Source organism: Pinus tabuliformis, chromosome 1_2, assembly GCF_031772625.1.
Source record: "Pinus tabuliformis cultivar Carrire ecotype Pingquan chromosome 1_2, CPIR1, whole genome shotgun sequence".
In the NCBI taxonomy this organism is placed as follows: Eukaryota; Viridiplantae; Streptophyta; class Pinopsida; order Pinales; family Pinaceae; genus Pinus; species Pinus tabuliformis.
Genome location: NC_142298.1, coordinates 1,232,929,260 through 1,232,943,192, shown reverse-complemented (window position 1 = coordinate 1,232,943,192; position 13,933 = coordinate 1,232,929,260).

Sequence of the window (13,933 nt, the reverse complement as noted above, 5' to 3'; positions counted from 1 at the left end):
ATGCCACCAGTTTGATCCAAATTGGATTCTCCAAGGAAGAGTTATGCACAATCTCCCAAGATGGCCTAATTATAGACCTTTCCAGAAGAGCGAACTTGTATGAAGTTCCACATGTCACTGTTTCAACCTTTGGCACTAACAAATATACACAAGAAACTACATTCCGTCCTCCTTCTATACCGTCTTATGAAATTTCAATCAGATGCTCCGAGAGAACGTTATGATGATTTTCCCTAGGTCACCTATTTGGAATGTAATTCAGGAGTCTGCAAAAAGACCAACTTCCTCAGATCATATCTCCACAAATATAGCACAAAAAGCTCTGAAATTTGGACCCAAGGTTCAACGTGATGTCTTCTCAAATGGGTTTTGTTTTTAGCTTCTGAAACATCGCAAAAAAAAAAGGTATAGTGAAAATGCCACGATGACCTTTTTGGAGCAGCGAAACCCTAGAATCCAAAGCTCTAATACCAAATGTTATGAAACCAGCTCACAAAAAGATCAAAAAGAGAGATCCACGCCTTAGAATTCAGCCTCTTCGAGGGGAAACCTCCTTTACATTACATAAATGAGCAATTCTTGGATGATACAAATGAGAAGACCTCCTTTCTATATATAGGAGTCTAAGGGGTCATAACATAATCAGAGCCAACATAACAATAATAATGTAAGGGCACAATAATAACAATAGTGGGCTTCTATGGGGCACAATAGTAACAATATGTGCACTACATGGGTACATCAATATAATAAGTGGGTTGTACTAATAACAATAAGGGGTTACACTAGTAGTATAGGGGCCTAACACAATCATTCATGTTTGTTGTATATATTATCATTATGCTACACATACAACATCCAATATGCTGCAACCATTTACACTTACCAGCCTTAGCTGCTTTCTATGACTTGCAGCCTAGAAAAGTAGTTAGGCCATAGTAGGAGACTCCTTCAACAGGTCCAAATGAACAACTTCTCCTTCAATCCTCTAATGTATAAACGACTACTCTCAAACATACCTAATTCATGCCTTAGAACATCAGTATTTAATTACTGTTGCTAGGCTTCTTTGCACAGAGTATTAGGGCTTCTATGAGACTGAGATTAGGGCCTCTTATAGGCCTCCTTGTAGGTGTGTATAGGGCTACTAAACTGAGTCTAACACTCCCTCCTACATTTAGTCTTCTTAGGATAACGGATTAGTATCATTGTTGGACATTTGCTAAGGGCTTTAGAACAACAACTTAAAACACTTGTTAGCATTGCGATTAGGGCTTGCTAAAATACCTCCCATTGCTACATTCAAACCCTTAATGAATGTGGCCTAGGACATCGTATTAGGGATGAGGTATAGTTGTAGTTAGTGTCAAACTAGGAGGTAACTCCTCAAATTATAACTCATATTATTCATTCAGGTTGTTCATTATTATGTACAAGAGGGAGTGATTGTTCGGTTCATCTCCCGATGAATCTCTATCTTCTCTATTATTTATTTACATTAATTACAGTTGTACACCCAGTCCCTCTGATTAGGTGTCAACATTCCCCCCCTTAATCTGAAGGGATGTTGGTGAGTCCAAGCATCGTTTTGAATTTTTCAAGCTTTTCTCTTCCAAATGCTTTGGTGAAGATGTCTGCAATTTGCTCATTAGTGGAACAATGGAGGAGATGGATTGTCTTGGCCTCAACATGATGTCGAATCATATGATATTTAGTATTGATGTCCTTTTTTCGATCATGGAACTTTCGGTTCTTGACCAACTTTTTTGCAGAGGTATTGTCAATCATGAGTGGAGTCGATTGTACTTGTTTTACCTGCAAATCTTCAAGAATTTTCCTAAGCCACACAATTTCTTTTTTTGCCTCAGTTGCTACCACATATTCTGCCTCTGTTGTGGAATCTACTGGAACTGATTGTTTGCGTGATATCCAGGAGACAACTCCTGATCCAAGACTCATAGCATAACTTGAAGTAGATACCCCAGTTTCTTTGTCTCCATCGAAGTCTGAATCAGAGTATCCAATCAAGCTGAAGTCGCCCACTTATGTATACTTGATTCCAAAGTCTTGAGGTCCCTTCAAGTACTTTAGAACTCTTTTTGCAGTATACCGATGTCCCTCACAAGCCTTTTGCATAAATTTGGAGAGGATTCCAACAACAAACAAAATGTTTGGTCTAGTAGTAGTTAGGTAGTTGAGACTTCCTACAAGATGTCTATACTTTGTTGCATCCTCAAATTCGTTTCCTTCACTGGATGTGAGGTTTAAGTTTTGTTCCATTGGAGTAGTCAAAGGATTGCATTCAGTCATGCGAAACATGTTCAGCAAATCTCCAATGTACTTATTTTGAGAAAGGAATATGGACTTCGGATGTTGAATTACTTCAATACCAAGATAGTAATGAACATAGCCCAAATCAATCATTTCAAAACCTTTCTTCAATTCCTTCTTTATGGATGCAATGTAGCTTTCATTGTTCCCTGTAATCAAAAGATCATCTACATATACCACAAGATACACAACTATTTTTCCAACTTTCTTGACAAACAAAGTTGCATCATCAAGATCGTAATGTTTGAAATTGAGTTTCAGAAGATGCTTAGTTAGTTTTTCATACCATGCTCGAGGTGCTTGTTTGAGGCCATATAAGGATTTCACAAGTTTGCATACTTCATGTTCCTGTCCTTTCATAGCAAATCCTTCAGGCTGGGACATAAAACAATTTTATTTTATATCTCCATTCAAGAAAGTAGTTTTTACATCCATTTGATGGACTTTCCAACCGTTCCGAGCTACTAGGGCAAAGAGTGTCTGGATGGTAGCCCATTTTGTTGTGGGGGCAAAAGTCTCCTCATAACCGACCCCTTCCTTCTGTGCAAAACATTTTACCACAAGCCTGGCTTTCTGCTTGTCAAGTGAGCCATCAGCTTTATACTTGTTCTTGTACACCCACTTGCAACCAATTGGTTTGGTTCCAAATGGAGGATCAACCAGCTTCCAAGTGCCATTCTTTATCAGGGCATCATACTCCCTTTGCATTGCTTCTCTCCATTCATCATGAGAAGCAGCTTCTTTGAAGGAGGTTGGTTCAAAATCTGTAGACAAATTGAATTCACAATCATAAGAAACATCCATATCAACAAGTGAATCAGAGTCATCTACATTACCTCAATTTTTCCGGTTTGAATTCTAGTTACTGTCTTTCCAACCTCATCAGGTTGAACACTTTCAAGTGTATTTGTCAGCCACTTTGGAGGACCTTTCTCAGATGGTCCAAGCTGCTTCATTGATTGATTGGGACTGAATCAAGATTGAGTCTCCCAATTCTATCAATCACATCACTCAAAGTATTATCCGTTGTTGGAGTTTCATGCAAGGGAGAGAGTGCTTCAGAAGAAGATTCCATAGGTTGATCTAGTATAGGAATCCCCCCTTCAAGATGTGGAATCTAATTATCAAATTCTTGAAATGATTTTGCATTTGTGAATCTATCCAAGCAATCAAGTTGCCTTTCAACAACATTGTCAGTTTTGGATGATTCAAGAAAGATTACATCTCTAGATACAAAAAACCTTTTGTTGACTTCATCATAAAGATGGTATGCTTTGGAGGTGTTTGAATACCCCAGGGAGATACACTTACGACTTCTTGCACCAAGCTTGTTTCTATGTACCTTTGGTATCAAGGCATAACAGGTGGAACCAAAGACCCTGTTATAGACATATTTGGGCACTGCAACCCCAATCATACATGTCCATAAACCAAGGGCTTCTAAGTCCCTAAAATTTTTGTTTCATACCCTAAAGAAGCAAGGTTATCTGATTACATCATCTCCCAGAAGTTATCCATGAAAAACTACTCAGAACTAGCCAAAGCAGGACGATACAAACTACCCAGTGCTAAGGTGCGATGCATCTCACATTCCACATGCAAAAAGTGTGGTGCATACTCGAAAGCCCTTCTGTAGGGCATGATGAGCGAGAGCAGACAAATGGCACAAGCATTTTGCTAAATGGAGACACTAAGAATCTTCTAGAAACTGTTCATTTGACACTTGCTTCTCTGAGTTCGCCCAGGGATGAGTAAGAGATCTAAAATCTCCATGTGGAACCAAGAACTATCAGTGAAATGACACTAATTAAAATCCCAGAAGCTAACTCACTCTCCTGAAAACATCTATATATGGATCCCTCATCCAAGAGATCCAAAGGCTGGAATTTTGTAATTTGCAAGGAAGTGTTGTTGGTTTCTCTTTGAAGACATTGTTGGGTGATCTTTCTTTGTATGAGGTGAAGAGGGCTTTCATGATGGGAGGATGGAGCTGGCTCAGACCAAGTGGTTGTAATTCTCTCTTCTACTACTTATATCAATAAAGTTATTTGAGTTTTCCTCCATATTCTTGTATATCTCTTAATATTATGTTGATATATAAATTTGTATGGTCAATATATATCTGATCGTATGTTGTTTACAATGATAGATCTCTATGCTTTGATGGTATTATGCTTCTTTGACTCTACAGGTGCTCTTTGAAGTGGGACAAGTAAGGAAGGAGTGGCGAGATTCTATCAAAGGGGAAAGGAAATAAGCAAGGAGCCAAGTGAAAGACTGAGGTTGGTACTCTCTACTTCTTTCTCATCTATCTCTCGTAAAGGAAAACAAAAGTAACTTTAGTTTGTTTCTTTCTAAGATAGCTACCCGTCTTAGTGGGACTAGCAGTTCTGAATAGACTCTAGCTTTCCTGATAACAAAATGGCAACTCCGCTAGGGAGTGATTAGTTTGATTGCTTGTCTCTATTTGTTTGATTCATAAACCACAGATGGAACCTGAAGTCAAGCCAGCTAGCCTTCGAACTGCATTTTCTATGCAAGTGCAAAGTAGATCAACGCTGCTTCAGTCAATCTCCGGGTTTGTTTATGAACTGAACAACTGACTTGCAAACATTCTAAGTGCCCTAGAGGTAGCTCAAGTAACCTCATTAGATCAGCCCTATACTTTTTATTTACCGACTATCATTAGCTCGACCTAAATCCCTAAACTAAACTGCAAACTGTGACCAAAAACCAAGTTAAAGTCTCCTTCCTGGTCCATCACACCATCTCCTTTAGGCAGAATGGATGCATCGCACCTCCCATGTGCAGTAGGTGAGATGCATCCCTGTTTCCCTGTGTTACAGGTGCGATGATCAGGTAAGACTGTTTCTGCCTCTAGATTTTGGTTTTTCTTCATTGTATTCAGTTTTTTTTAGGAGTTTTGTTGTCTATGATCAGTACACCATTGTTGAAACCCCCTTCCTTTGCATCATTCGGCCTCCATTGTACAAAGATTTGTGAATGTTTTTATGTATTTTTCGCCATTCACAGTTCTCATTTAGAAAATAGTAGCTTATTCGAACTGTCGTCTTTTGATTTGAAAGTGTCGCAAGTGTCGTTTTCAGTCAAAGAAAAGAATCCTTCTCTTTTTGATAGTCGATTACACTATTACTCTTGTATTTGATCTAAATTTATAGTATTTCAAGTGTTGAAAGTAGCTTTCAGTTAAAAATCGCAAAGTTTCGTCTTGCCTTCTTGCTGTTTTTTGAAAAGAAAATCGTTAGTAACGTCGCTTTGAAAGAAGAGATAATTCATATTTTTATTTAGCATTATTTTTGTCATTCACACATTAAGAAAGCGGAAAAAAATACATGCACGTGCATTTGCATTTAGACTGCTTGTTGATTTAGGACAGTGCATCTACTGTGTGCTCTCTGCTCTATGTTGAAAGGATTTTGTTTCTCTTTCCTTAGTAGCTAAGATTTTCATTGCAAAAAGAAGAGTAAACGACTATTTATCATCTTAGATTGTATAGTTAGGAGTTGTATATCTACATCACGTGGTGAACCTTAAAGGAAAACTTCTTAAGAAAGATCAACTATAAAATAAATTCAATGAACATAAAAACGATTTGGAACCTAACTCACAACATCTAGAAGTCTAGGCTAGAGACGTATTCTGGCATTGTAAAGGTTGGTGTTACACAAAAATATCGTCACCATGATTATTTGCAGTCAGTATGGGTCTATCATCACTTTTACTGTCCTCCTAAGCAAGTCTCAGACCTCAGCTCTTCAAGTCAAGCTTTGAAAATGGAAGAAAGACATTGAAAATCAATGAAACTCTAGTTTCGCACTTTCTCTCACTGTCACCTGCGGTCCTGCACCTTCTGTGTACAAAAACTGCGGACCTTCCCGCTCTGTCCCTAAAGGTGTGGGTGCGGACCCCTGTGAAAGTCAAAAGGCGCAAGCTTTTATCTTAAAAAACTCACTTTGGGTTAATTCTAGAGGATTATAGAAGGAATTTTGACATGGATTGTTCGCTGAGGTGGTTCATGCATCCCAAAAGAGAAGGAGCTAATCCCCTGATGAGAGGAGCTATCCCTTTGAAGGAGGGCTTTATCCCTTTGAAGGAGGACCTAGTAACCTCCCTCCATTGCACTATAACTTCAGGCATTGGGTTGGTTGCTGGGGAGGTTAGAAGCTGAACATTTTTTAGGGTAAATGCTGGTGAAATCAAGACTTCCTAGTTGAGATTAAGAGGAGAGATCACATACCTTTTTGGCTTCATTGGGGAGTGAGTGAAACTTGTCAAAGTAGAGGAGACTTCTTGCTGGACCCTGGGAGGAGCTTGTACAACGTCAAGGCACAGGTTGTAAAGTTCTTATTCTTTTGAATTAATACAATCAAACTCATTTTTCTCAACAAGTATCTCATGTTATTTGTTTCATGGACTCCTTGACTTTCATGTTAAATATGTTTTATGATATTGGTTTTTCAAGTGCTATTTAATTTGTTTGCCTTGTTTGTGTTTGCAGATTCGTGACAAAGGATCTCATTTGGATCGAAGGAGCGAGGGCATCCACAAACTTGCGTTGGACCTAAGGTAGGCCCTAAAAACACTTGTTTGCCATTGTTTATAAAAGCATATTTAGAGAAAGATAGTGTCTGGTTGGTTTGCTTGTCATTAGGTCTTCTTTAGATTCTAGGAAGGTCTATCTTGTTCGCAAGATCGACTTATTCCATGTGACAGCTGGTAACTGTCACTTTCATCGTAGGTTGGTTGATTCCTCCTCTTTGACACGACAAGTGCCAATACAGATTTGTGCTCCCACGTACCGTCAAGTATATATTGGGAGACCACAATAGGCTATATCCTTTATCCTTAGGAAGTCGTGTCTACCACCCTATCGATCGCAATGCACTGAACACAACATTCGGGAAGATTGACTGTCGTACTGTAAAAAGTATTCTGCAGTTTTTCGATTGGTTTGGTAATCCCTCTATCTAGATTTCCAGAGAAGTATCTTTCATTCCTTTTCAGATTCCTTAAAGGAAAAGGTCCATCCGAGCACTTTTCACTTCAAGCTCATTAAAAATCGAAAGCAACTAGAGTCATATTTAGCTTTTTCTCGACTCTTAAAAAGTGAAAAAGCAAGTTGTGTCAAAGCGTATAAAATTCATTTAATACGGAATAACATTTTCCCTCTTATTTTGAGTTGATCAAATAATCCACAATCGTGGAAGAAATTCAATCAAAACCCCGTCGTTCACGGAGACTGACGAGTCAGCCATCTTTGACTCCATAAACAAAACCATTCTAGGCCAAGAAGACTCATTTAACTCAGTCAAAGTCTCCTAGTTTGTTTGAAACTTGTGTTTCAACATCCTCTGAGATTCCAGTTACTCCAATAATTTCTGGTATACTTGCCTCTACAGAAGAAGTTCCACAGTCGCAAGAGGACATTAGAATTGATGCTAGTGTAACAGTAAACACTTCCATTCCTGAAACAGCTCCATCTTGGGTTGTTTCGGAAGGTGTTACCCCTCCAGCATCTGTCGTTGCAGAATCAATACCTTCTTCGGCACTGGAAATATTTTACGGACCTCATGGTCTGCCCCTTCCACCTGGATTGATTACTATAGAAGAGATTACGGAGGATCTTCCATCGAGTACTCCATCGCATTTTGGAACTAGGATCCACCTATATCCTTCTACTTCAGAAGTTAGAACCCCTTCATCGCAAGTTCATGTAGAATCACTAAGAAATCTTTTGGATAGACTCGATATGTCTAGACAACCATCGACATCTAGCACTGTGTCATCCAATACAGCGGTAGTAGAACCTCCCACCACCACTTCGACGATGTTCGTTGGCATACCATCTGTCCCAACTAGCTCTCAACTGCTATAGGGAGTCCACCCAGGGACTGTTTAGATAGTATGGTCTATTCCCGTTTGTTCGTCCAAAATAATATTTGGAATTTCTTGTGTTGAGTCTCAACAAATTGATCCTTCACAACAGTATCAATTTGGGCAGTCCGATCTCCAAAGGCCAATCTTTCCTATCAGCACTGGATTGCTGCCTTATGGAGGACAGTATGCCCTTTCATTGTTCCCTACAGGAGAACAACCATATGATAGTTCTCGACCGAATTCGGGTCAAAATGGAATCACATCCAGTGGTTGGGTGCCAATATTGCCTCAACAACCAAGAATCGTATACTCAATGCAATCGAGTCTACCTATGTCAAATATCCGCACTACACCAGCTATTGTGATAGTGTCGCAAATATAAGCGTTGCATGTTGTATGCCAGCCTCAAGTTTCTCAGGTCGTAATACAACAGCCTCTTGTCTCTATGACGCAACCGCAATCGCCGGTCAGTGGCTCCTTAACTGGAGTGACTCAAGCTCAAACAGGTACTATTACCCATCATCTTGGTCAAACATCCAGTATTAGGCAATAGCAAATGGTTTCACAACCATGGCTGGTGCAACATCAACAATCACAATTCCAGCAAGTATACCAAGGACCTGAGCAACAAAACTTTGCAAGTAATGGGCAGCCGTATATTCAAAACGGTTATCATCAATCATCCCATATTGGTTATGCCTAGCAACCTTATCAAAGTTATCAGCATCAAATGCATTATGTTGGTACGCAAAAACCCACTACTAAGGTGATCCCATCTTATCCTGGGTATGCTTCGTCGAACCTGAATCAACAGTTGCCCTTTGTGGTGACTTTAGAGCTACCAAATCTAAATCGGCTAACAAACGATCCAATTGCTTACGCCCTTTGGTGGCCAGCGATTCCTCATAAACTTCCGTCAAATATTCCTAAATTTAATGGAAATTTGGGTGAAGATCCATCAAATCATGTCATGACCTTTCATCTATGGTGTTCCTCCAACACTCTAAATGATGATTCAATTAGGCTTCGCCTTTTTCAGTGAACATTAACTGGTCCGATAGCAAAATGGTACATCAAATTGCCTAGAGCTTCATTTGATTACTTCGGTGCCCTTGCCGCCACCTTTTTAAGCCATTTTCAGTTATCAATAAGGTACGAAACAGGAACAGAGCTTCTTACCAATTTCAAGCAGACGACGGCCACTCACATATCTGATCATATTCATGAGTGGTGACGTCATCGTAGAATGGTAAAAACATATGTTCTTGATCAGCTACTAGTTGAATGGTTTATTAATTCATTGTTACCTTCTATTATAGAAGATGTGGCAAAGGGAGGAGTCGTCATTGAAGAGAAAGTCATTTCTCATGCGCAATATCTAGACTCGATCTATACTCAGTCTGGCACGCTCTATGACAAAATCCCTGATGCTCTCAGACTAGAATTTTTTGTTCCTCCTCCACCTAAATCAAACAAAGACTCTCATGCTGGTGATGGCGTGATAGGTACGACCATAAAAAAATCCACAAAGGCTACATCTAATAAAGCCCATAAGATTTCTGGTCAAAATGCAAATGAAGAACTTCTAACCTCGGAGGTTAATGCTATGTTGACCGACAAAGGCAAAGAACCGAAGCAACCAGGGGGCAAGAAGAAAGGGAAGAGAAAAAATAAGAAACAAGATGATTCGTCGCCTGAAAAGTCTTCTGCAAACCCTTCTGGGCAAAGTAAACCTAGTCAGCCATGCCTCATATGCGACGAGGACCATTGGATGACAGATTGTCCATATAAAGCTGAAGTTAAGAAAATATTTAAGAATTCAAGGACTTCAGCAGTATTGACTGACCCATTTCCAAACCCAGGAACCAATATGGTTGCTAGCGACAATGCTTCCCCATCCCAAGTGCTTATGTTGTCCATTTCAAAACAACAAAATGATGCTTTGGTATTGAAAAGGAATAAAGATTACGGGAATCCATAGCTGTCGAACAACAAGGCTACTGATCAACCTAGTAGTTTGAAAACAACTTTGACCGAAGTTGTGCCACCCATCATTCCTAAGCTAACGATAAAGCCACCAAAGGGAGTAGTACACAAATTGACATTTAATCCTCGTGCCAGAGCAGCACAAAATTATAATATAGTAGAGGACCTGGCCCAATCGCCATCCACTATGTCGACACTTCAAGTACTACAAAATTGCCCCTCCCAAAAGTAGGCTCTATTATCAGCAATAGATGGGATTGACCCAGTGGATTCCAATCTTGTGGCCTTTAATCATAAAGCATATGAACCTCAATTACCAGTTCAACTCACTTTCCTCATTCAAGTGAAATCCCTCAACAAAACTGTTCATCCAACAATTATTGATGAGGGGGCATATACATGTATTATGTAAATGAGTTGCTGGAAAACTTTAGGATCACCACCCTTGTCACAATCGTCAACGACGTTAAAGCATTCGATGGATGAACATACACTCCATACGGGATTTTGGGTAACTTACAAGTTGAACTGGGGGAAAAACAGTAGAAATTGATGTTGAAGTTATCGATGGAAACCTCAATTATAACATCCTACTAGGAAGGCCTTGGATTTATGCTATGGCCGCTGTTGTGTCAACATACTTCAGAAATATTGCATTTCCTTTTCAAGGAGGAATTACAATCATTGACCAACAAACCTTTCTCCCCAACAGTTCAGAAGTTATGGGAAGCATCCTAATGATCCATGGAAGCCCTCATTCGCTACAAAATATCGGAGTAGGCCTGCTAAAAGACCCTACATTGATGGGTACTTTTGCCCTACCACCTCAGAGTAATCTGGCGGAAGTGGACATGGTGGAAACCTGCAATATGATATCTTCTATATCTAAAAGATTCAGAAGATTCCCGAACATTTTGTCAGCATGGATCATCGTCATTTTAGAAATATTGTAGCAATCAATTTTCTTGGCCTGGGGAACAAATCCAAATCAGCACTCATCAAGTGTTTGGATAGATAGGTCTAAGGAATATGGCACTGTTATAGACATTTTTGTGCCTCGCGTCAAGGAGCAAGGAATGTCGATAATTACAGGGATCCTCAGTCCCTAAACATGTTGTTCTTACCCCTAAAAGAACAAGGTCATCAATCAACAGCACTTCCAATCAGTTCCCCACCTGAAAACACTTCAGAACAGGCTTATTTTGGATCATGTCAGCTGCTAGACTGAGCTTCTGCGCTGTATTGCAACTGTCCCACTCTGTACCTGCGCTGGAAGTCAAAAACTATGAAGGCTACCTGCGCTGGGCGAGATTGGCCAAGTGGCACAGTCCTCCTGCAAGGTGTCAATTGCCCAGGAAGCTTCCAAACTGACACTTGGGTCATGAGATTCGCCCTGTGATGAGTAAGAGGTACTTGATCACCATGTGTAACCAAGGATCTCCAAGTGGACATAGGAACTGAAGATTAACTAAAGAGGGAGAGGACACAAGGCAGCTTCATGTCAGTCTCAAGCTGACTCATCTGTTCCTCTTCTCTCCTATATATAGAGCCCTTCTATGAGAGCTCTAGAGGAGGAAATTTTGTATAAGCAAGGAGGTGCTGTTGGTATACCGCCAGGATTATTTGGGTGATTGTTTTACTAGAGGTCAAGAAGAGAGTTCTTGCTGCCGAGGAGGTGCTGCTAGATTGGAGCCAACATCATTGGTTGTAACTTCCTCTGGAACCCTGTTACTTTCTATCAATAAAGTTTGCATGTTCTCCTATTCACTTGTTTTACATAGATGCTTTGTGTTTACATGTGTATTTCATTGCAATCTAATCCATGCTTTGATTATGAGTGCTTGTATCTGTTAGTTTGTTCTCTCTTGTTGTGCAGGTCTTGTGTGTAGCTGGATCGGCTTGGAGAGCAAAGAGCTGGGAGCTGGATACAAAAGAAGAAGGATAAGGATCAATTAAGCGCAAGACACCAGGTTGGTTGACCTTATTTCCATTCTATCTATATACTCATAAAGAAGAACATGAAAACTTTATCATTCAGTTGTTGCTAGATTCTGTCACATCTAGAAAGGGTTAGGGTCATCCGCATCGGATACTTTTCCCCACAACAAACTGGCGACTCCGCTGGGGAGATCCTAGTATCTTGTTGTTGTTGTTATTTGTAGTATTTTGCTATTTCTATCTTGAAGAACCGAGTACCGAATCGAAAAGCTTTTGACTATATCAAAAGCGAAGTAGAGGGTTTTGCTACTCTTGCTCCTTTGCTGAGCAACTTCAAGATTTAAAGAGCTAATCTACAGGTAGATCTCTACTCTTTGTGATAGATCTTAGTCCTCTTGATCATCCCTCTACCTGTACTTAACCCATAGCATTTTGTTTCAGTCAAAACAGTACATTTTTGAGCTTTTTATGACCCGGAATTGTTAGCAGACGTAACTCTCGTAAGTCAGTGCAGGCTGTCCACAGGCAGTCTGCATTACAGCGCAGGTAGCCCCTTCGGGAACTGCGCTGAGAGTGAAACTGACAGTGCAGTACCTGCGCTGGTCCAGTTGGCCTTAGTCTAGCTTAACTCTTCCTCTGTGTCTTGGCCCTGTTTGCACTTGTTTTTGGCTGATTGCTTGCTGGTTAATGTATTTGCTGCATACCTCACCTCCTTGACTTCATTTCGCCTCAGTTGTGTGATGAAATTGTAAACTTTCTTTCAGTATTTCTTGTTTCAGTTACAATTTCCCATAGTGAAAAGCAAGCCTACAGCCTTGACCTCTTCGATTGCGATCTTGTGAGTTAGTGTTATTGCTGTTCATAGCTGTTTTGGATTGATTTGCTTTCACTTTATGGTTTGAATCTGTATTTTTCTTGTATTTTAAACAAGTCTTTCATAAGGTGTTCTTCTGATTGTGGACAAGCTTGTTTATTCATATTTGAAAAGTTGATTCAAAAATCATACAACATTTTCCTTTTGTTAAGCATCAACATTAAGGAAAACGAAAAGAAATACATGCATTGTGCATTTTGCATTTGACTGTATATATGATGATTTAGGGAAATGTGCATTATAGTGTGTGTTCTTTGATCTGTGGAAAAGTTGTGTCTTACTCTTTCCTCAAGTAGATTAAGGTTTTCATAGTTGAAAGACTGAAAAGATTTTGCTTCTCATTCTTAGATTGCATATAGGAAGTTGTATATATACATCTCGTGGCGAACCTGAAAGGCAAACTACTAAGAAAGATCAACATTAAAATAAATTCAATTTACATAACAACGCTTTGGAATTTAACGCAAACATCTAGAGGTCTAGGTAGAGACGTGTTCCGGCGTCGTTAAACATAGTGACTGTCGATCTCTACGAAGGTGGGTGATTCCTCCTGAGAGTCGGTGGCACTAACACGGATTTGAGCTCCCGCGTACCGTCGAGTATATTGGGAGACCCCTATAGGCTTTTATCCTTTTATCCTTAGGAAGCCGTGTCGACCGCCCTACTGATCGCGATGCAGTGAACACAGCATTCACGAAGATCGACCACCCGTACCGTAAAACGTATTCTGTGGTTTCGCGAAAAGTTTGGCACTCCCTCTACCTAGATCTCCAGAGCAGTTTCTTTTGGCCTTTTTCAAACTCTATAACTGAAAAAGTCCAACCGAGCATTTGTCACTTCGGGCTCGTTAATACATCGAAGGCGACTAGAGTCATCTTTAGCTTTTTCTCGACTCTTAAAACATGA